At 50.3% G+C, this 5,206-nt stretch overlaps 1 non-coding gene across 1 annotated transcript; it reads right to left on the minus strand.

Moving 5' to 3' along the window:
• Positions 1-4,599: 4,599 nt before the first annotated feature.
• TRNAC-GCA lies at positions 4,600-4,670 on the minus strand. The gene has a single exon. It is a non-coding gene; the product is annotated as a tRNA-Cys (tRNA).
• Positions 4,671-5,206: the final 536 nt, after the last annotated feature.

Genomic DNA, 5,206 nt, shown 5'->3' on the forward strand with positions numbered 1-5,206 from the left:
TCTTCTCCAACACCACAGTTCAAAAGCATCAATTCTTCAGTGCTCAGCCTTCTTCACAGTCCAACTCTCACATCCATACATGACCACAGGAAAAACCATAGCCTTGACTAGACGGACCTTTGTTGGCAAAAAAATGTCTCTGCTTTTCAATATCCTATCTAGGTTGGTCATAACTTTCCTTCCAAGGAGTAAGTGTCCTTTAATTTCATGGCTGCAGTCACCATCTGCAGTGATTTTGGACCCCCAAAAAATAAAGTCTGACACTGTTTCCACTGTTTCCCCATCTATTTCCCAGTGATGGGACCAGATGCCATGATCTTCATTTTCTGAAAGTTGAGCTTTAAGCCAACTTTTTCACTCTCCACTTTCACTTTCATCAAGAGGCTTTTGAGTTCCTCTTCACTTTCTGCCATAAGGGTGGTGTCATCTGCATATCTGAGGTTACTGATATTTCTCCTGGCAATCTTGATTCCAGCTTGTGTACTAGGAGTTGCTTTGAAAGTGGTCCTACCGATCTGTATCCCACGAACACAGGATCATAAGTCAAGTGTCCACCTACACACAGGTCTGTGTCTAAACATTCCACTTAACTATTAATATCTATAGACACACCTTTTTTATTGCGCTTCACAGACATGACTTGTTTTGTTTGTTTGTTCACAAGTTGCAGGTTGGAGACGACCGTGCGTTGGACGAGTCTATCAGTGCTGTTTTGCCAAAAGTGACTCCTCACTGCATGTCTCTGTGCCACATTTTGACAAGTCTCACAGTATTTCTAACTTCATTATTACTGTACTTGTGATGGGTGATCTGTGACCAGTGATCTTTGCTGCTGCTACTGCAAACATTACTACTTGCTGAGGCCTCAGTTAGCGGTTAACTTTGTTGTTGATACTCAGTTGCTAAGTTCTGTCTGGCTCTTTGCGACCCCACGGACTGCAGCATGCCAGGCCCCTCTGTCCTTCACTATCTCCTGACGTTTGCTCAAACGCATGTCCACTGAGTCAGTGACGCCATCTAAGCATCTCATCCTCTGTCGCCTCTTCTCCTCCTGCCTTCAGTCTTTCCCAGCATCAGGGTCTTTTCTAATGAGTCGGCTGTTTGCTTCAGGTGGCCAAAGTATTAGAGCTTCAGCTTCAGCATCAGTCCTTCCAATGACTATTCAGAACTTATTTCCTTTAGGATGGCCTGGTTGGATCTCCTTGCTGTCCACAGGATTCTCAAGAGTCTTCTCCAGCAGCACAGTTCAAAAGCATCAGTTCTTCAGTGCTCAGACTTCTTGTTGGTCCAACTCTTACATCCATCCATGACTACTGGAAACACCATAGCTTTGACTATATAGGTCTTGTCAGCAAAGCGATGGGTCTGCTTTTTAGCACGCTGTCTAGGTTGGTCAAAGTTTTCCTTTCAAGGAGCAAGTGTCTTTTAATTTCACAGCTGCAGTCACCATCTGCAGTGATTTTGGAGCCCAAGAAAATAAAGTTTGTCACTGTTTCCATTGTTTCCCCATCTGTTTGCCAGGAAGTGATGGGACTGGATGCCATGATCTTAGTTTTTTGAACGTTGAGTTTTAAGCCAGCTTTTTCACTATCCTCTTTCCCCTTCATCAAGAGGCTCTTTAGTTCCTCTTCACTTTCTGCCATTAGAGTGGCATCATCTGCACCTCTGAGGTTGTTGATATTTCTTCGGGCAGTCTTGCCTACTTACTCCTTGAAGAGAAAGCTTCACTGAGCTTGAACTGCACACTGGGCACCCCATCCAGCAAGGGGACAGACAGAGCCAAGACAGACTCCCAAGTGTGGCCGAGGGTCACCCAGGCTGCAGCTTCCACTTTAATCGGAGGCTGTGGAAGCAGGGAGGTATGATCTGTGGTTACGCCCCCTCAGGAAGACTCAGCAAGCGGGTCGCAGTGGGCGGTCCTTATCTGAACGGCGTGAAGACCTGCCAACCTTCGCCTTGTGTAGCTACTGTGTAGTTAGTCCCTCAGCCGTGTCCGACTGTTTGGGACCCCGTGGACTGTAGCCCACCAGGGTCCTCTGTCCATGGGGATTCTCCAGGCAAGAATACTGGAGTGGGTTGCCATGCCCTCCTCCAGGGGATCTTCCCAACCTTCCCAACCTTCGCCTTAGTTGGTGGCTCAGATGACTCTGGGTCACAACTGTGAAATTTACCAGTACATCCTGGAAATGATTCCCACTGCTTGCAGCGAGGTCTCCCTGTAGGAAAGCGGTGAGTTGCCGTAGGAGTTGATGGAAGACGGGCTGCCGACGCAGTCCACGGCCGTCTGTGCCATTTCAAATTCAAATGGCTGTTTTGAAATTCCAGTCTGGTTCTCGTTAGCCCTCCGAGTGCTTATGGTGATTTACGGACCCTCGTTAAGTGCGGCCATAACTGGATGGGTCTGAAGTCATTACCAACAATTAAGAAGCTGCCATTGATTTCCGCTAACCAGAAAATGGGCAGTTGAAGGCACTTGAGATGGGTCCTCAAGGGGGGTCATCTCCCTCATCCCCAGGGACCCACACGGACCACTGTAGTGGGCCCACAGCGGACAGCGGTGTGGCAGGAAGGTGGGCAGAGGTAGGCTCAAGGCCAGAGGGATTCAGAGGAATTCAGGTGCACACCAGGAGTGACCTTGAGCACACCCTCGGCCTCCCCGTCCTCCCCTTCCCCACGAAGGCGAGTCCCGGCTCCACCGGCAGTTTTGGGTCACACGCAGTAATGTGTGTGCCTGGAACGTGGTGGTCACCTGATCAGCTGTGGCTCTTGCTATATTTAAACAGGTAATGGCTAGGAACTGGGCACTGGAAAGCAAGCTACAGACACAGGGCTGCAGCTCGACATTACAGGATGGAAATCACGTTACATCGTTATCAGTACACATGCAACCTGCCGCTGGATGAGGCAGCAGAGAGCCAGAGGAACGGGGCTCCTGCTCCTTGGACAAGGCAGCCCTGCTCGGCAGCCTGACAGGGAAGACAAAGCCCCACCGGCCTCTGTGCTGGGCCTTGGGGCCCAGCTCCAGGCTTAGTTAAACTGTTTTTATCTCCCATAAATCCTCGTAAGCTACTTTAAGGCTCATCAGACCCTTCAATTGCCATTTAAGTGTTTTCTCTGCGCTAACTGCTTCTTGTTAAATAGTTTGACGTTTATGCGTCTAGACTTTGGCTGTTTTGATATTGATTTGGTCCAGAATCGTAATGGAGCAGAGAGGCAGCTCTTGTTTCGCTGTCGTTGGCAGCGGCCATATATCTCGGTTAAGTGGATTACGTTTGTGTTTCTCCATGTTGGAACCCAAAGCAAAATGCACGCAGGGTTTGGGAGGGGTCACAGCCTCCCAAATGGCTCCCCAGCTCTTCGGAACAGGGGAGACGGTGCAGCACAGGGACTGGACGTGCAACTCCGGGCGAGGTCTCCTGGCAGGTACTGGCCCGCTGTCGCTGGGGGTCACAGGTGCCAGAGTCTCAAGTGGGATGATGTGGGCATTCCAAGGGAGGGTGACATTACCCCAGCTTGTTTGCCGCTTCCTGGGCTTGCTGAGCCCCGTCCTACCTCCCCACCTTTGTCTACGCTATTCCCTCGGACATGAGCACCTTTCTTTCTTCCAGCTTGTAAACTCCTATTCATCCCTCAAGACCCCAAGCAGATGCTTCCTTCTCAGCAGGTCCTCTTTGACTTTCCAGTCATGCCTGTGGTCATGTGGCCACCCTTCAGCCTCAGTATTGTTCTTCGAGTTCAGCCAGACCCTCCGTCACTGTGGGTAAGAAGGGGTGTGACCTGCCCAGGCCAGTCAGCAAGTTTGAGGGGCAGCTGGGCTCTCAGGCTCCTGGCCTGACCCCTCTCTCACCATGTTCTCTGCACACCTGCCCCGGCTTACCCCAGGTGTGGCTATTCTCATGATCCAAGCGGCTGCTGCAGACACCACCCGGCGAGCTTGTGGCCAGAGAGTGAATCTCCGATCAATACCCAGGAACCACACGGAGCCACCGGCTGGCGGCCAGGGTGAGTTATGCCTGCAGGAGGTAAGGGAAGCCCCTTCCTCTCTCCCTCCTTCCTCTCTCCCCACTCATGCCCTTCATCCTCTGGCATCTCTTTCAAAACAATTTAAAAACACAGAAAAGTGCCAAGGGAAAAAAAAAAAAAAACCACCCACGTTCCCAGCTCCCAGAATCCACAAATATTCACCTCTCATCATTTCTATTTAGATTTATGGCCGTAAAGGAAATCAAAGCCACAGATACATTTTGCCTGTCTCCTGCCCATTCCGCTCCCCTCCTGCCCTTCCTCTAGTGAAGCCATACAGTTCTGGGCCATGGTTTCTCCTGGGGTTCACCTTCTCTTCTACATAGATGGCCATGTGGAAATGACGGATGGCACAAGGCTGCCTGTTTAAAAATGTACGTAGACCGTTCCAACTTTGTTTCAACTGTGCTGCAGTATTTCATCATATGAGTATATGCTGCTGCGATGTGCTTAGTCACTCCGTCATGTCCGACTGTTTGCACCCCTTTGGACGGTAGCCCCTTAGGGCTCCTCTGTACATGGGGTTCTCCAGGAAAGAGTACTGGAGTGGGTTGCCATGCTCTCCTCCAGTGGATCTTCCCCACCCAGGGATCGAACCCGGGTCTTCTGCATTGCAGGCAGATTCTCTACCACTGAGCCACCAGGGAAGCCCCTCATATGAGTACACCTGCATTTTACTCATCCATTCCACATGATGTGCATGTACGCTATTTCCAGTATTTTTTTTTTTTGCCATGACCACCAAGGCTGCCCACAGCCAACCGTGTGTGCCTGCCAAGGGCATGTGCACAGCCTCTGAGGGCAGTTCCCGGAAGGAAAGAGGTGGACAGCGACACTTCTCCCGCCCTTGGGTGCGCCAGCCTGACCGATCCTGAACGTCTGCGTGTTCACGAGCTCATTGGACATTCAGGTTTCCTTCCCATTTGTTTACAGCTGTTGTCTGTTTCCACGAGGTTGTCTGCCTCACTGGCTGACAGGAGGGGTGAATACACCCAGGTATCAATCTTCCGTCGTATGCGTCAACCTCAGCTCTCCTCCGTTGCTTGATGTTTATCTTTGTTTCTGGGTCTTTCATCCTGCAGACCATTTAAACTTTGATGTAATCAAATCGATCACTCTTTCCTTTGTGAGTTATTATCTTTGTCTCCTGACTCAGAATTTTCCCTGAGATTCTGAGCTCATC

This window comes from Bison bison, unplaced genomic scaffold (genome assembly GCF_000754665.1).
Source record: "Bison bison bison isolate TAMUID 2011002044 unplaced genomic scaffold, Bison_UMD1.0 scf7180017846470, whole genome shotgun sequence".
NCBI classification, from domain to species: domain Eukaryota; kingdom Metazoa; phylum Chordata; class Mammalia; order Artiodactyla; family Bovidae; genus Bison; species Bison bison.